This window comes from Cetorhinus maximus, chromosome 6 (genome assembly GCF_964194155.1).
Source record: "Cetorhinus maximus chromosome 6, sCetMax3.hap1.1, whole genome shotgun sequence".
NCBI lineage: Eukaryota > Metazoa > Chordata > Chondrichthyes > Lamniformes > Cetorhinidae > Cetorhinus > Cetorhinus maximus.
Genome location: NC_135884.1, coordinates 83762116 through 83781672, shown reverse-complemented (window position 1 = coordinate 83781672; position 19557 = coordinate 83762116). Strand labels below are relative to the sequence as shown.

At 41.4% G+C, this 19557-nt stretch overlaps 2 protein-coding genes across 5 annotated transcripts in view; one reads left to right on the top strand and one right to left on the bottom strand.

The window, feature by feature from the left end:
* The window catches only part of fcsk (fucose kinase), a 391747-nt gene extending 377158 nt beyond the window's left edge, over window positions 1–14589 (bottom strand). The window contains exon 1 of the mRNA XM_078543941.1: window positions 14546–14589. The gene's annotated coding sequence lies outside the window, so the exon portion shown is untranslated. The remainder of the gene's footprint in view (window positions 1–14545) is intronic.
* Window positions 1–19557, top strand: part of st3gal2 (ST3 beta-galactoside alpha-2,3-sialyltransferase 2) — a 455559-nt gene that overhangs the window by 14008 nt on the left and 421994 nt on the right. The gene's annotated exons all lie outside the window — the stretch shown is intronic.

Genomic DNA, 19557 nt, shown 5'->3' with positions numbered 1-19557 from the left:
AGAAAAAGGAGATTGGAGATGGGTTGGCAATTTTCAAGGACAGTGGGGTTAGGGGTTGGTATTTTTGAGGAGAGGAGTGATGATGGAAGATTTGAAGGAGAGAACGATTAATATCAGCTAACGGGACAGGAAGGGAAGTAGGGTGGTTATCAGTTTAATGGGATTAAGGTCAAGGGAGCAGGAAGTTGGTTTCATGGACGCATGAGCTCAGGGAGGGCATTGGGGGAGACTGGAGAGAAACTAGAGAATTATACAAATTCAGAGCCAGGGTGGGGGAACTTTAGAGGAAGTTTGGCCAAGTGGAACAGTGGGAAATAGCAGAGGCAGCTGATGACATGCTCTCAGTCTTCATGCCAATGAAATATATGAACTCTTCAGCCTGATTGTTGGAGAGAGGGGTTTAAAAAGACGGTTTGAAGTAGAGAACAAAAGCAAGGGGTTATCTTTACATTCCAGGGTGATCCTGAAATAGTGAGTAGTTTTAGAAGACGATAACCTCAGTGCTTTATATAGTCCAGCCATATCTAGCAGTGAGCAACTAAACCGGTTGTCTGCCCTTTCCTTTCAAATCCCATTATATTCCCCAAAAAATAAATATTTCTAACCTAATAAATTGATTTTAAAATTAAATAATTCTGGAGATAAAATCACAAACCTATTGATAAACAAACCTAATTTTCCAGCTTTTTACAATTTCATCCAGTGCAAAAGCACAATGACTTAATTGCTCTCTCTCATGGAAAACAGCCTTTTGCACTTACACAAGTAATGAGCAAGTGTGCTCCTGCACACACTGCTCTTTTTGTTTTCCTGCTGGGGCGATGTGACAATTACCATAACAAGCAAGCAATGCTTCTAATAGATCTCACTTGGCACTGAAGTTTAAAGCTGCTTGTCAGCTTACCTAGGCAAATCACTCTTCTGTTAAGTTTTCTTTTTATTTGAAGATTTTTAGTTAAATTTCTTTCCCAAAAAAGCAGAGACATGGATAGTTGCAGTTGAGTTATGTGTACTTGTCTAACTTTTTCAATGACTTGCACTCCTGCTGCCACTTCTGCCCTTCCAAAACAGCCTTGTTTTATCTCCACCTTTTAGCCTATTTTGATCCCATCCCCCCACCCAACCCCCACTAGGGCTATCTGTCACTTGCTCGTCCTGCTTTCTACCCTTAATGTCACCATTAGCATATTCCTTAGCTAATACCACCACCGTCAACACCCCTTTGTCCTTTTGCCAAGACATCTTTGGCAATCTCTCCTTTACCTCCACCTATCACTGGCCCTCTATCCAGCTCTACCTGTCCCGCCCCCCTCAACCAGCTTATGTTTCACCTCACTTCTATTTTTCCTTAGTTCTCATGAAGAGTCATACGGACTCGAAACGTTAACTGTGTTCCTCTCCGCAGATGCTGTCGGACCTGCTGAGTTTTTCCATCTATTTTTGTTTTTGTCCCAGGATCTATCCTCTGCTGGCCAATCTCAGCTCAGCAGAGCCTGCCTCAGGCCTTTGGAATGGAGTTTCGCTCACTGAGAGGGCACTCCTGTAAAAATCTCAATCATTTAAATTCAAAAAATGTCAATTAAATAAATAAAACTTAAATAAATCAGTGGGTTGAAATTCCCTATGCCCAGGAGACTGCCCCATCTGTCAATGTGTCTATCTGGATTGGGACGAAAATGAACCTGTTGATTTAAATGTGAAAGTGCACTGCTGTGTGCCAAAGCTATCTATCCATCAGTGGCAGCTAGTCTGACTGCTTGTGCCTCCACTGTGTCCTCACACCGTTTATTGCAGATTAGCCCATGTGTATCATACTGTCCCTGTGGTCACATCAAGTATTGTTTGAATTTGTAGAGAATCTTGTGTAATGCTGTAACTAGGTATGTTGAGCATGTTGGTCCCAATACATCACTAAAAAAAAATTGTACTGAAGTCAGTACACTTCAACTTTGGAATACCTTTTTTGGCAGTACTTTTAGTTCAACATGTCCAATTGCTCCCAGTTCTACCAGTGACAGGCCAGGACTGTAGTTTAGTATTATACAAAAATGCCTTGTATAGAATTTACAGCACAGAAACAGGTTATTTGGCTAGTGTTTATGCTCATCAGCCTCCTTCTACCTTATGTCATCTCACCCTATTAACATAGCCTTCTATTTCTTTCATCCTCATGTATTTATCTAGCTTTCCCTTAAATGCATCTTCAGCTACTTCATATAGCAGTGTTCCAAATTTTCACCACTTTCTTGAGCTCTCAAAAACTTTCTCCAGCAAAACTCAAGTTTGGGAAGCCAAAATTGCCATTTGTACTGCTGGATGTTTTTCAGACTAAGTGAAAATAGGAATTTCACTGAAATCCACTTTCAGCATTCTTTTTACTTAAAGCTATTCACTTTTATAGAAAGTTGAATTAAAACGTATCCAGTTCGCATATTCACTCCTAAGTTAAACTGATGTATTTTCAATTTCAATGCTGATATATATGATGATAGATATGAAGGATCTGGTGAGTTGATAGCACTATTTGATACCTAATAAATGTAAATAAAATGCACTACTGGTGATATTGCTCAGCTTATTTAATGTATCAGTACCATTATACTACAGTGGAAAAAAGACATCAGCTAACATATTTCAATGTTGAACAAATTCTTATTTTGTGCATTCATCTTAATTCATCACTTTAAATTCTTCTCATGTCTGTGACCACATGTGATAGACATACAACCACCAGCACCTCAGAATATTTTGAGCCATATAATGATAGTGGAACACTACAAGTTTATCACAGTTGGTTGTGGAGGTGGTAGAACTTGGTTTCTGGATTAAGGAATATACCACATTTAAGCATATCACATTAAAGTACATTAGTTTAAATGACTTAGTTTCCCCCTGTAATGTATTGATACCATGCTATAGTTGCACCACTGAGTGTTCAGAATACAGAATCTGAATCATGACTTTATTGCTTAGATAGTTTGGCGTCTTTGTATCATAAGAACTATTTCACCCAAAGTTGTAATAACTGAGTTACCTTTTTCCTTTAAAGCTTTGTTTCTCTTTCTCCTCCTCATTGTCATTTTGCTGATCCATGAACTAGTTGAGGGAGAGGGGAAAACAAATTATGCTCATGTTTCTGTCAATGTGACTCTTGGATGGTTTTCAGGTGTTTGGTTACTGATTTTCTGAATTTTCTCTCCATAGGCAAGTGCTACCAACTAAACTAAATTACCGCTTATCTGATCTGGAAGTTGAGTACCTTTAGTATTAATACATATTATTAGTGGGGAGACTAATACATAGCTTGGGAATCCAGCGAATCAAGAGTAATACTTCTGCGACAGAAAGGCCGACAGAGTTTCATTGACAGTCCAGATAGTACATCAATCCTTGTGTAATGCTGAGCTATACAGGTCCAAACCTGGGTTGGTGCTGAATTAATCTGCCCCAACTGAGGTGATGAATGGGGTATTATAGTTGACTTTTGTCTCTAGATTGGACAATAGAAAGTTAGTTATGGTGCCCATCCTAGATTGTTATCTAATACTATACAAGAATAGATGTGTATTGTGAGGGCAGGATTAGGCATGGCTATATGATGCCCTCCAATACTGAATAAACCACTGCTATGTACTAGTCAGCTCATACTTGTAACAACAGCCATTTACACATATAATGAAAATCCCTGAAAATCCATAGCCCAGGAATGAATCTCATTCAAACTTCAGCAGAGAAAGGAAGAAAATTGATGAAAAATGGTAGGATTGTTCTAACGCCTGTATCCTATCCTACCGCTTTCCATAGCTTTCACCTATCTCTTAACAAACCCCATTCATCCATCAGATCAGACCCCCATCATCTGAGATATAAAATTCTTACCTTTTTACTTAAATCTCTCCATGGCCTTGCCTTCCCTATCTCTATAGCTTCCTTCAACTTTAACCATGTCCCAACTCCCAGCCTACACCTGAAGTCTCCGTTTCTCTGACTGGCCTATTGTGCATCACCCACCCTTCACCCAATCAGTGAAAAGCATTTCCTGGCATTCTTTCCCAACCATACACTAATCTTCTAAAAAAAAATTTAAGTCACCTCTGATCAGTTTATTCGTCAATGCTTTAATCTTTGGTCATTTAATTCTAATGCTTCTGTCAAGGTGCTATAACACAAGAGTATAGGATTTAGGAGCAAGAGTAGGCCATTCAGCCCTTTGAGCCTGCTCCACCATTCAATACATTCATAGCTAACTTTATCCCCACACTCTCCCCATATCCCTTTATATCATTGGTATTTAGAAATCTGCCAATCTTTGCTTTAAACATACTTAATGACTGAGCTTCCAATGTCCTCTGGGGTGGAGAATTCCAAAGATTCATGACCCCCTGAGTAAACAAAGTTCTCCTCATCTCGGTCCTGAGTGGCTTTCCGCTTATTTTGAAATCGTGTCCTATGGTTCCAGACTCCCCAATCAGGGGAAACATCTTACCTACACCTACACTGTCTATCCCTTTAAGTATTTTGTAGGTTTCAGTGAGATCACCTCTCATTCTTCAAAGCTCTAGAGAATACAGGCCCAGTTTCCCCAGTTCCTCTTCACAGGACAGTCCCACCATCCCAGGAACAAGTATGATGAACCTTTGTTGTACTCCCTTGATGGCAATAGTATCCTTCTTACGGTAAGGGGACCAAAACTGCACACACTACTCCAGGTATGTTCTAACCAAGGCTCTATACAATTGAAGCAAGACTTTGCTACTCGTGTACTCAAATCCTCTTGCAATAAAGGCTAACATATCATTAGCCTCCTTAATTGCTTGCTGCACCTGCATGTTAGCTTTCAGTGACTTATTGACGAGGACACCCAAGTCCCTTTGTACATCTACACTTTCTAATCTCTTACCATTTAAGAAATACTCTGCACATCTGTCCCTCTTACAAAAAAAGTGGATAACCTCACATTTTTCCACATTATATTCCATCTGCCATGTTCTTACCCATTCACTAAGTCTGTCCAAATCCTCCTGAAGCCGCTTTGCATCTTCCTCACAATGCACATTCCGACTTAGTTTTGTGTCATCCGTGCACTTGAAAATATTACATTTGGTCTCCACATCCAACTCATTGATATATATTGTGAACAGCTGGAGCCCAAATGCTGATCCTTACAGTTTGCCACTAGTCACAGCCTGCCAATGCGAGAATGACTCATTTATTCCTACTCTGTTTTTTGCCTGTTAGCCAATCCTTAATCCATCCCAGTATATTACCTCTTATCTCATGTGCTTTAATTTTGCTAACCAACCTCTTGTGAGGGGCTTTATCAAAAGCCTTCTGAAAATCTACTGACTCCCCTTTATCAATTCTGTTAGTAACATCCTCAAAAAACTCCAACAGGTTGGTCAAACATTCATAAATCCATGTTGACTATCAGACTATTATTATCAAAGATGTCCACTTATCACATCCTTTATAGTAGCTTCTAGCATTTTCCCTACTACTGATGCAAGGCTAACCAACAGGTTTATAGTTCCCTGTTTTCTCTCTCCCTCCCTTCTTAAATAGTGGGGTGATATTTGCTACCTTTCAATCTGCAGGAACTGTTCCAGAGTCTATAGAATTTTGGAAAATGACCACCAATGCACCCACTATCTTCATAGCTACCGCTTTCAACACGCTGGGATGTAGAATATCAAGCCCTGGGAACTTATCAACCTTCAGTCCCATTAATTTCTCCAATACAACCTTTTTATGAATACTAATTTCCTTCAACTCCTTAAACTCCCTAGTCCCTTGGAGATCTCATTCTGGGAGATTTCTTGTATCTTAGTGAAGACAGACACAAAGTAATTATTCAGCTTCTCTGCAATTTCTCTAATCCCCATTATAAATTCTGCTGACTCTGTAATTGACCCACATTTGTCATAGCCAAATGTTTCCTTTTTACATATCTATAGAAGCTTTTACTGCCTGTTTTTTTTTGCTAATTTACATTCATATTCTATTCTTCCTTTCCTTATCAGTTTCTTGGTCTTCCTTTGCTGTAGTATAAAACCCTCCCAATCTTTAGTTTTACTACTATTTCTGGCAACTTTATAGGCCTTTTCTTTTAATCTTATACAATTCCTAATTTCCCTTTGTTAGCCATAGTTGACTGACTTTTCTTTTTGGGTTTTTGCGCCTTAAAGGAATGTATAATTGCTGTAAACCATGTAATAATTCTGTAAAGACTATCCAATGCCTATGTACTGTCATACCTTTTAATGTATTTTCCCAATCTACCTCAGCCAATTTGCCCCTCATACCTTCATAATTCCCTTTGTTCAAATTTAACACCCTGGCTTCAGATTGAACTAGCTCACTTTCAAACATAATGTTAAATTTTATCATATTATGGCCACTCATCCCAAAGATTATTAATTAGCCCTTTTTTGCTATATAATACTAGCTCTAAAATAGCCCATTCTCTAGTTCGTTCCACCTAAATAAATGAATATTATTGTTGACACTTCCAAATGTCATTATTTAGGTTTATGTATGAAGACTGGCCACCTGAATGGGATACCTGGCCAAATAAAGCCAAGAGTCACAGCCCCAGAACATTGCTGTAGGGATTTATCAGGGTAGCATCCTTGACCCACCCATTTTTAGCTGCTTCATTAAAGACCTTCCCTCTATCATAAATTCAAGAACAGGCCTGTTTGCTGACAATTCTAATGTTCAGCTCTAGGCAAAATTCCCCTCATCTTCGTTGGCACTGAGCCCCTTAAAACCTCCCCACCATCTACAAGGCTCAGTCAGGAGTGTGATGAAATACTCCTCATTTGCCCGAATGGGTGGAACCGCAACAACAGTGAGGAAGCTCTATCAGGACACTATCCAGGACAGAACAGATTACTTGATTGGCACTGGACCCAATATTTACCTCGCTGCTCTATCATTGACACATTGGGATGCAAGTGTTGCTGGCTAGGCTTTTATTGCCCATCCCTAATTGCCTTTGAGAAGGCGGTGGTGAGCTGCATTCTTGAACTGCTGCAGTCCATGTCGTGTAAGTACACTGACAGCGCTGTTAGGGAGGGAGATCCAGGATTTTGGCTCAGTGAAAGTGAAGGAATGGTGACATATTTCCAAGTCAGGATGGTGTGTGGTTTGGAGGGGAACTTCCAAGTGGAGGTTTTCCCATGCATCTGCTGCCTTCTATCTGGTAGCAGTTGTGGGTTTGGAAGTTGCTGTCTAAGGAGCCTTGGTGAGTTCCTGCAATGCATCTTATAGATGGTACACATTGCTGCCACTGTGCATCTGTGGTGGAGCGAGTGAATGTTTGTGGATGGGGTGCCAATCAAGCAGGCTGCTTTGTCCTGGATAGTGTCAAGCTTCTGGAGCATTGTTGGAGCTGTACTCATCCAGACAAGTGGAGAATATTCCATCACACTCCTGACATGTGCCTTGTAGATGGTGGACAGGCTTTGGGGAGTCAGGAGACGAGTTACGCACTGCAGAATTCCCATTCTCTGACCTGCTCTTGTAGCCTATATGGCTTGTTTGGTTCAGAGTCTGGTCAATGGTAACCCCCAGAATGTTTATAGTGGAAGATTCAGCGATGGTAATGCCATTAAATGTCAAGGGGCAATGGTTAGATTCTCTCTTGTTGGACCTGGTTATTGCCTGGCACTTGTATGGGGCGAATGTTACTTGCCACTTGTCAGCCCAAGCCTGGGTATTGTCCAGGCCTTGTTGCATTTGGACATGGACTGCTTCAGTATCTGAAGCAAGTGTTGCAGAACACTGCACAATTGTCACGACTCAATGGGAATAGTGCGCTGTAATATCAAGCCCCACTGTTCCCCGAGCCACAACAAATGTGAAAAAGTTTGACCAAACCACCAGATTGCCCCAATTCTACCTAACTGTTTAATTTAGGTTAACAGAATATGAGCACCAGGTTTGTAAACTTAATAAGTAAAAAAAAACTATTTATTGAACAAGCTGTTGTTAACCAGTGGCAAAATAAAGAAATATGAACTGCTAATTTCTAACTCTATAACCTAAACTCTACCCCTTCTTAAATCCCTATACAACACACCTACAAGACACATAAGACACACAAAAACATGGATTTTGAGGGTGGGATAAAACCATTCAAAGCACCAATTCCGGACAACAGGATCCGATGGGTTGATTTTGATCGATGTCTTCTAAATTCTTTTCAGTCCTTGTTGATGACACGAGGTGGTCTTCCACCACTTTTAGTATTTAGTTCACTGATTGAGAACTGAACTGGCTTTTCAATGTCTCTAACAGTGGTTTTCCCCTTTTTACAAGGGTTTCCTCAAAGAGAGAGCGGGTTATAGAGATATATGAGGAAGAGAGATTTTAGATATTTTCTCTTTGCAGGCCAGGAGCTTTGTGCTGCCCTGCTCTTCACACAAAACCTTGGTCACCTGGTCAGGAGCCAATTAAAATGCTGTTGTCAGACAGCTCCCTTGGTCCAGGACTCCTTTCTGGCATCATCCTGTCTTTCATGGCACACTCTGGTCCAGGATTGCAACATTGTATATATCTCTCATCCTGTTCCAGTGGGCATGTCTTTCAACCTGCAGCCATTGTAATTCTAATCCACAGTCCAACAGAAAATAAAAAGAACTGTTCCTTACATAATCAGCAGTGAACATCCCGTTTCTGACCTTATAATGGAAGAAAGGTCAGTGATGAAGCAGCAGAAGATGGTTGGGCCTTGGATACTATCCTGAGGAACTTCTGCAGTGATGTCCTGGAACTGAGATAATCGACTCCCAGCAACCACAACGATCTTCCTCTGTGGTAAGTATGACTAACCAGCAGAGAGTTTTCCCCCTGATTCCATTGACTCTAGTTTTGCTAGGGCACCTCAATGCCACACTTGGTCAAATCCTGCCTTGATGTCAAGGGCAGTCACTCACACCTCACCTCAGGTGTTCAGCTCCTTTGTCCATGTTTGAAACAAGACTGTAATGAGGTCAGGAGCTGATTGATCCTGGCCTAACCCAAACTGAGCGTCAGTGAGCATGTTATTAATAAGTAAGTGTCGCTTGATAGCACAATATTTACAACGTACAGGATGCACTGCAGCAACTCATTAGGATTACTTTGGCAGCGTGTTTTCCCCTGCAACCTCTGCCACCAAAAAGGAAAGAGTAGAAAATTTGTGAGAATGCCATCACCTCCAAATTCCCTTCATTCTAACTTTGACATATTTTAATATTGACCCAATAGTCTGGAATTTCCTACTTAACACCATTGTGGGTGCACCATCAGCACTAGGACTGTAATCGTTCAAGACCCACCATCACAGCTTCTCAGAGAATCTTGGGATAGGCAATAAATGCAGCCTTGCCAGTGCCACCCACACCCCAAGAACACATTTTAAGATAGCTAAAGATTGCTATACCCCAGGAGATGATGCTGCTAGGATCGAAGAAGGATTGTTAAGAAGATAAAATTATGTGGAAGAGAGAGCAAACAGTGAAGCAGCTTTCCTTGTCATCTTGGATTTCTACAAGCCTCACTAGTAAAAAGTATACTGTACAACTTCGTTGGGAAAATAAACTTCTGTCATTGCTAATTAGGTGTATCCATAAGCAGTTATTATGACATTTATCATTGAGTTTTGTCTCTATTGCACGGTAATATTTTTAACTTCAAGACCATTCATACTTTAAAAGTTGTAATATTCATGTCAACTTCGAAGATCTTTTTGTCGGTGGTTAAGTAATGAAACAGTAAAAGAACTTTAATACTACTGTGAGTTAGTTATTTTTAGTGTTGTTTATGAGCATACTTGTCTGCCGTTGATCCAACAACCTCAAGTAAGAAAATGTCACAATTGTCTTCAGCTATATTATTTGCCAGTGGTTTGACTGTTCCATATTTTGGAGATTGGGCTAAGAAAAATTTCTCTACATCTATTGCAGCTTTGTCCCCAATCAAAAGCAGACCTTTTCTCTCTCTGACATAACATTTTCTACCATGAAGACTTATTTTCAGGTGCTATCCAACATTTCTTGTATATCAGAGTCCTGTATGTTCCCTCATCAGTCTTACTCTGAAGGCCATTATTATTTTCAGTGCTCTTTGTCTCAAAAGGTAATTAATATAGTAGGTCTGATATATTTTGACAGCTTAATGAGATCTGATGAATCTCATTATTCCTGCACTTACTTTTAAAGCTTTTCCAATCACTGGGTAGATTACCAGTCATTTCTAGTTCAGCTGAGGATGGTACATTTTGATTAATACATTTGAAACATTAACTAATCAGTATCCTGTTTGTTAAAATAAACATTTTAATTTTCCATTTTGGAAATACAAAATAGCATATTGTCTTGCAAAACTAATATAGGGTCTGAATATTTTCAATTTATATATTTAGCTGAAAGTACATGCTTCCTATGAAAATGTGTTCATGGCTTCAAATACTTTTATTTCTGCATCGCCTTTAAAACATTCTGATAGAGCAAGAGTTAATTATTTCCATTCTGATACCATGTGGCGTTAATTAAGCCTTATGAGGAATTGGGTGGGGAAATGGAGTTGAGGTCAAAGATCAGCCATCATCTTACTAAACGGTGGATCAGGTTCGGGGCCTGCTCGGGCTCCTATTCCTTGTGTTCCCATTAAACTCAGTTAATAATACCCCTCTTTCAGATGAGACATTAAACAGAGACTTGTCTCCTCTATCAGGTAAAAGTAACAGATCCTGTTATACTATTCGAAGAGTAGGGTGTCCTGGCCTATATTTATCACTCATCCAACCCGACAACAGATTAAAAAAAAATATTCGTTTATGGGATGTGAGCATCACTGGCTAGACCAGCATTTATGGCCCATCCCTAATTGCCCTTGAGAAGGTGGTGATGAGCTGCCTTCTTGAACCGCTGAGTGCATATGTTGTAGGTACACCCACAGTGCTGTTAGGAAGGGGAGTTCCAGGATTTTGACCCAGCGACAGTGAAAGAATGGCAATATATTTCCAAGTCAGGATGGTGTGCGGCTTGGAGGGGAACTTGCAGGTGGTGGTATTCCCACCCATCAGTTGCCCTTGTCCTTCTAGACAATAGTGATCACAGGTTTGGAAGGTGCTGTTGAAGGGACCTTGGTGAGTTGCTGCAGTGCACCTTGTGGATGTACACACTGTTGTTACTGTGTGTTGGTATTGGAGGAAGTGAATGTTTGTGGATGGGGTGCCAATCAAGTGGGCTGCTTTGTCCTGGATGGTGTGCCAATCAAGCAGGCTGCTTTGTCCTGGATGGTGTCAAGCTTTTTGTGTTGTTGGAGCTGCACTCATCCAGGCAAGTGGGGAGTATTCCATCACACTCCTGGCTTGTGCCTTGTAGATGGTGGACAGGCTTTGGGGAGTCAGGAGGTGAGTTATTCACCGCAGTGAATAAGCCTCTGACCTGCTCTTGTAGCCACAGCATTTAAATGGCTAGTCCAGTTCAGTTTCTGGTAAATCTCCCAGGATGTTGATAGTGGGGGATTCAGCGATGGTAATGCCATTGAATGTCAAAGGGAGATGATTAGATTCTCTCTTGTTGGAGATGGTCATTGTCTGGCACTTGTGTGTGGTACAATTGTCACTTTCCACTTATCAGCCCAAGCCTAAATGTTGTCTAGATCTTGCTGCATATGGACACAGAATGCTTCAGTATCTGAGGAGCCATGAACGGTGCTGAACAATCAGCGAGCATCCTCACTTTTGACCTGCAATGTCCCGGGGCTGAGATGATTGACTTCCAATAACCACAACCATCTTCCTTTATGCTAAGTAGAGATTTTTCCCCCAATTCCCATTGATTTAGTTTTACTAGGGCTCCTTGATGCCTCACTTGGTCAAATGCAGCCTTGATGTTAAGGGCAGTCACTCAAACATCACCTCTGGAGTTCAGCTCTTTTGTCCATGTTTGGACCAAGACTGTAATGAGGTCAGGAGCTGACTGGCCCTGGCAGAACCCAAACTGAGCGTCAGTGAGCAGGTTATTGCAGTGTAAATGCCGCTTGAACGCACAGTCGACGACACTTTCCATAATTTTTCTGATGATCGAGAGTAGACTGATGGGGTACGAAGTGGCCGGGTTGGATTGGTCCTGCTTTTTGTGGACCGGACATACCTGAGGAATTTTCCACATTGCCGGGTAGATGCCAGCGTTGTAGCTGTACTGGAACAGCTTGATTAGGGCACATCTAGCTCTGGAGCACAAGTCTTCAGTACTATTGCTGGAATATTATCAGGACCCATAGCCTTTGCAGTATCCAGTGCCTTCAGCCATTTCTTGATGTCATGTGGAGTTAATTAATCAAATTGGCTGAAGACTGGCATCTTTGATGCTGGGGTTCTCAGGAAGAGGCAAAGGTGGATCATCAACCTGGCATCTCTGACTGAAGATTGTTGCAAGTGCTTCAGTTTTATCTTTTGCACCGATGTGCTGGGCTCCCCCATCATTAAGAGTGAGGATATTTGTGGAGCCGCCTCCTCCTGTTCGTTGTTTAATTGTCCAGTTTGGCATGCAAGTAGTCTGTATTGCAGCTTCACCAGGTTGACACCTCATTTTAGGTATGCCTGGGGGCTGCTGCTCCTGCCCTCCTGCACTCTTCATTTCAACCAGGGTAGATTCCCCCAGCTTGGTGGTAATGGTAGAATGGGGGATATGCTGGGCCATGACGTTACAGATTGTGATCGAATACAATCCTGCTGATGCTGATGTCCTCATGGATATCCAGTTTTGAACTGATAGATCTGTTCGAAATCTATCCCATCTGGGATGATGGTAGTGCCACATGACACGATGGAAGCTATCCTCAATCTGAAGGCCGGATTTCATCTCCACAAGTATTGTGAAGTGGTCACTCCTACCAATACTGTCATGGACAGATGTATCCGTGACAGGTAGATTGGTAAGGACAAGGTCAAGTAGGTTTTTCCCTCTCATTGGTTTCCTCACCAGCTGCTGCAGACCTGATCTAGAAGCCATCACCTTTAGAATGCGGCCACAGATACCTGAGATAAGCAGTCAAGTATTCATAAGTAATTTTAAGGTAGTTTATTAAAAATTAATAGTTTAGCTATAAGGCATTAGCTAAGTAGACAGGAAAAGTATACAACCCGAGACAGTTGAGAGCGGTTCACTGATCCCAGAGGACAAATGGACAGTTGGGACAAAGTGTATTGATTTCAGTAGCTTGTGATAGCAGCATTCTGCTCTCAAGTCGAAGTGTTAATGAACTCTCCCCTGGGCTTCCTCTGTCTTCCCTGGTCCATCTTCCATATGTAGGCGGCAGCTGCCTGACGATGACTGCCCCCTGACGAGGACTCACTAATGTTCTTTATTTCTAGGGACCAATCACCTGTTGAAACCCTTCTGACCAATGGATATAGGACAGGTACCCAGGATGTCAGGGTGATCACCACCCCCTGTTCATCACCCTGGCTTGACGCCACTGCAGTATGCAGGGTGCCAGAAGGCTTTCTCCCTTCAGTTCAGGAATACTTGTAGAGTCTAGTGACCTCAATGCAGGGAGCACAATCCTTGTCATTTTTATCTCTACCTTGTCTTGGTCCCTGACATTGTTTATGTTTTTTTTCACAGAGAGAGGATTAAATGCTATGCCAGCTAGTTGCGTGAGTTCTATACAATTCTAAAAAATATCATTTCTTAAATGATCCTATTTCTTACACAAGTCCTTTAATTCTTTCAACTGGAAAAAGACTACAAACCTTCAAAACATGTGAGCCTTGAAGTTCTGTGATCATAACAGTTTTCAGCTGTCAAGCATACAAATATTTACAAGTGAGAGAGAAACTGCCAGGGAATTTCCTGAACTTAACCCTGGACACAGCAATACAATATTGTTATGATCCCAGTGGGGATCTGTAAACCAAAATAACCAAATTTAATGGAAGACCCTCAAATGAAGAAATTGCCACCCGGATTTCGCTTGTTGGAACTTTTACTTTAACACAGATCAGAATTAACATAAATTAAACATGAATTAACATACAAATTATATTTAAAATAAAAAGCTAAACTTCACTTTGAATAGTTGATTAAACAAAGGTATGTCTTATAAAACCACAAGCATCACGTCATTCCTCACACATTTGTGGCACCACATGCAGTTCCAAATTTCTCTAACTCGGCCTGCAATACATAGGACCTCTCACGACCCCACTCAATCACTTTTCCCCCTCAAATCACGTTTAACAACAGCCATATTCTATTCGAGATCCCCGGATACAGTTTACACTGACAAGGCACACATATATTAACCCTCTCTTATTTGGGTCATGTCAGTCCTGATGGTGTAGATTTCCAAAGTTCCTTTTCAACTGACCAACCAACAACACTTGGTTCACAGTCTGGTCCTCTGACATAAACACTCTCCTCTTAAGCATGCCTGAGCTATTCCCACTGTTTTTAGGATTCAGTCCCTTGTCACTCATTTATACATTGCTTCCACAAGAGCTTCTGAAATTCTATTTTTCTTCTTACTGCCAAACAGAAAAACTGACCTTTTCACGGAGAGCTTTGCCTGCTTCTTCTCACACAAATTCTGTGTTCATCTTTCTGTTTGTGAGCCAAATGGCCGCCATATTTTAACTTCCTTCCTGTTGTATTGCTGCCAGTTCAAGGGTTGCCAGGTCACATGAACCAGTATTTATAATCCAAAAATTATAATTAATCCCTTTACAAGTGATACAAACTCTTAAAAGTACTTTTCAAACATAGAGAAGAGCAATTGCAAATTCCCCAACCATTTTAAAGTAATTACAAATTTTCCTTATTGTTACTGCTTCTGGGCCAAAGGTCATTACACTTCAATGGGTTTCTGTTTGAGTTTCTCTCTCTGTGGCAACTGGATCACATGGGCGTGTATCCGAACTGAGAAGTTTATCTGGAATTTTCTGTTTTACTTTGAATTAAAGGTACATTTCAAACCATAACCATCTTGTAAAGTTCAGCGTTCGTGAAGCCGGGGCAGCAGTTGATGCTGTGCAGCTCGTCCCAATGGTCCTGGGTTGAAAATGGGAAAAAATAGCCCAAATTCCTGTTTCTGGTTGCTATCCAGTTATTCGCATGAGAAAGTGTGCTGATCAGCTGAGGACTGAAACTGCCTCACTAGTGATGCCATCCTCAATCAAATATCCTCTTAACACACTACCTTGGATTGCACATAAAATATAGACATTTGGTTGAGACTTCATAGCGCTGCCTGTGTCCTTGGCTGTGTATCCCAACAAGTCTTCAGTTGGTTCCTTTATCATTGTTGATTTTTGCTTCCAATATAAATATGTCTTTCCAATTGTGATGCATTGACTGCGAAGAAAGGCCTTCCAGGTTCATTTGATGCATGAATATGGATTATAAATGTCTGGTGGCTCGTTATGCCTAGTTATAGTCTGACAAGGAGGAGGTTATATAACAATTACACTTGAGTAGTCAACTTCCAATATAGTTATTATTCAATCACAACCCACAGTTATGAAGAGTGGTTCTTTAGAAAGGCTATCTCTGTGGTTCACTTATTTTATTTTCAGCTTCTTCAATTGCTCATGCTTTCTAAATTCTGACCTCTTATGCTTGACTGACCAAGCCTGATGATCGTGATCTTCATGTTCATTTTTGTAATGCTGATCCCTTCGATGAATGATACAACTGGATATAATTCCTTTGATCATGAGTCTAACCGCAAGTTTACTTCGCTCATAAGTTATATTGTCAGTCTCCTTCGAAAAATAAAAGTACTCTGGTGGCGTGTATATCTGTTAAGTATCCTCCATCGATCATCTTTTAGCTTTAGTAAATCTAATCAAGGAAGATCATTTTAACAACTAGTTTTGAGGCTAGTGGCTCCATTCAAACAGTTTGCTTATCTTCTTAAAATGCTGTTAATATTATTTTACATACTCCCTGAAATAATGGTCATCCATTTGCAAGTTGGTAGCAGAAAATTATTTTAATAAATCATCAAGAACTTTGTAAACTTAAGGATAACTATTTAAGACTCAATTTTTTTGATTTTTATCTGGTTACATTTTACCCTTTGTATAACTTTGTTAAATATAGATTGCTTCGGTTAGAAAAACAATGAGGAGTTCTGCTATACTAACCAGGAAGATGCCAGGTTGGTCCCTGAATTGTGCTGGGTTAACTGATCATGTCTAGGGCACTTTGTTCACCCTTAGCAAACCTCATTTGAGGAGGGGTAAATGGTTAGATGTTTGTCTTCTTTTAAGGACTCTTTGTAGAAGTGAGTTTGTCTGTGCTTGTTGGATGAGAATAGGTTGGATGTTAACCTGTTTGATTGAGGACACGAGTGTCAGCTGTAATGCCACATTTTCAACGTCGGACATTTTGAACTCTGCAGTTCAGCACAATGCTGGACAGTACATTTACCCACTAGCTCATCATGAGAGCTATTGTTGGTAATTTTACAATTTGTCAATAAATTACACATGTAAAATAATTACAAAATAGAAACATATTGAATTGGAGCTGAATTATAGAAAGAAGCTTGTTTATTTTCACTTGTCCCAGGAGATGTATTTAGTACTCCATCCATTACAGAGCGTAGTGACGATTACTGAGGCAGTTTGGATTGTGACTTGAATTGGACTGAAGCAGAATTGATCGTGATTTGAGGAGGTAGCAGTTCAGCTTGATGTGAAATGGTTTATTTGTTCCATTGTCATTTCAGGAGCAGGTAGAATCTAATTTGGATGAGTGATTATTTTGTGGTACTTGTCCATAGTGCTTTTCCAACTCATTATAAGAGTTTAAAGCTCTATTTGCTAATGGTAGTTCACTGTTACCGCCAGGTTTATTTAACGTGAAAAGGTGACAGAAATCTGTATGTGCAGTATGATTCCATGAATTCTCATGGATAATTATTAATGCATATAATTAAGATTATGGGGAAGGCTTTATGGACCAGCTGGGCTTTTCCTGCCTATCAATTTTGTATGATCTTAGATCTAGTCACCACCAATGGCAGACCTAAACTTACTCATCTCTCACTCCCGGGGTACAGTATTATAATGGTTTTGCTACTAGACGAGTAAGCCAGAGGATTGGACTAATGGCCTGACAACTCAAGTTTAAAACCCACAATGACAGCTGTGCTGACAATTAATTCAATAAGCTGGTATCAGTAAAGGTGATTATGAAACTACCAGAATGTCATAAAAACCAATCTGATTCACTAATGTCCTTTAGGGAAGGAAATCTGCTGCCCTTATCTGGTCTGACCTATATATGACTTCAAACCCACAGCAATGTGATTAACTCTTAACTGCCATCTGAAATCACCTAACAAACCAATAAGTTCTAATGAGAATAAAACTGGGCAAATCACCTGGCATCAACCTAGACACCGGAGAAAATAAAGGCACACCTAGCCTAGTTGATACTGGAAAATGCGCTTGTCCAATGTCTGGGGACCTGTGCCAAATTTTGGGGTGCTGTCCTAAAGATGAATTGCACAACAGCCTGACACAGTCATAGGGTTGGATTTAATGCTCCCCTGCGGATGGGTCTGCAGGGGGCGAGCATGTAAAATCCAACAGATGGCCTTCCCACCACCTACCTGTCCACCTCTGACCTGTCTGAAGTTTTACAGAGGGTGCGTCAGGGAGGCATTGGAAGATCCACATATACTTGGACCAATTGAGGCCCTTAAGTGATCAATTAATAGCCACTTAAGGGCCTCATTCCACTGCTGTCAGTATTTTGTCTGTGGCAGGGGAAGACTCATGCCATGAGGGAAGCTCAGCAGTTTTAGCTGTGTGGGCTGGCATCACCTTGTCCCATCAGGAGCATCCCCGGCCCTCACTAACCTCATCCAAGGTCAGCCACCCACTTTTAACCTTCCCCCAGTCTCTTGAACCCAGGCCTCCATCTCTTTCCCACTCACCCCCCTCAGCCCCACGCTGTGATCCCTCAATCCTGGACTTGCCTGCCAGTCTGGGCTACTCTGCGTTGGAGACTGCTTGTAGTCCTAGCAGTGGCTCCTAGAGGTGCTTGTTGTATTACTGAGCTGCCGGCTAATCTGATTGGCTGTCTGTTCTCTAAGATGAGACTTCCTCCCGAGAAAGGGGTGGAAGTCTTGCCTTAAAGCAATTAATGCTGCTCCCTGCGGTAAATTGCTGTGAGGCAGCCTTCAAGATCATGGGTGGGTGCCCCCAGACTTTTTAACTGGGGTGGGTGGGAGGGTAGCCAGGGACCACACCACCCAGTAAAATCTAGCCCATTCTCCCAGATTCAGATCTTACTGCCAATGCCCCTGACTCCATCACCATCGCTAGGTATGAGCTGTCCACTGACAGGATAGAACCACCAGAGGTGGCTGCACAGCGGTACATAATCTGGAGGGAGTGGAACTGGGAGTCCTCAATGTTGACTTCAGGCCCCATGAAGTTCCAGGTCAAACATAGGTTGTAAACCTCCTGTTGAGTACCATCTATTGCCCTCACTCAGCTGATGAATCAGTAGTCTGTGTTGAGCACCACTTAGAAAAAGTACTGAGGGTGGCAAGGACACAGAATGTATTCTGTGTTGGGGATCTTCAGTGTCTATCGCTAAGGGGGCTTGGTAGCACTGACCAAACTAACCATGTCTTGACAGATTGGGCCTGTGGCAGGTGGTGATAGAACCAAGACGATGGGAAAAACCTACTTAACTTCATCCTTGTCAATCTACCTATCACAGATGCATCTATCCATAACAGTATTGATAGGAGTGACCACCTCACAATCTTTGTGGAGATTTATCCCACTTCACACTGAAAAGACCCTCCATTATGTTGCATGGCATTACCTTTGTGCTAAATGAGGTAGATTCAGACCAGACCCAGCAGCTCAAAACTGGGCATCCATGAGTCAGTGTAAGCCATCAATAATATCCAAATTGTACTTCACTGCAATCTGTAAAATCACCATCCTCAATGATGGTGTAGCTCAGAACGTGAGTGCAAAAGACAAAGCTGAAGCTTTGCAATTACTTTCAGCCAGAAGTACCAAGTGGATCATCCATCTTGACCTCCTCCTGAGGCCCCCAGCATCACAGATGCCACTTTTCAGCAAATTTGATTCACTCTACATGATGTCAAGAAACAACTAAAGACTCTGATTGCAGCAAAAACTATAAGCCCTGACAACATCCTGGCTGTAGTACTAAGAACTTGTCCTCCAGAACTAGCCACATCCCTATCCAAGCTGTTCCAATACAATTATAACACTGGCACCTACCCAACAAAATGAAACATTGTCCAGGTATGTCCTGTCCACAAAGAGCAGGGCAAATCCAATCCATCCAATTACTGTCCCATTCGTCTACTCCTGATCATCAGCAAAGTGATCAAAGGTGTCGTCCACAGTGCTATCAGGTGGTACTTACCCCAAGCAGCACTTAAAACAGCAGTAACCTGCTCATCGATGTTCAGTTTGGATTCTGTCAGGACCACTCAGCTTGAGGCTTCATTACAGCCTTGATCTAAACATGGCATTGACCAAAAGCTTAACTGGAC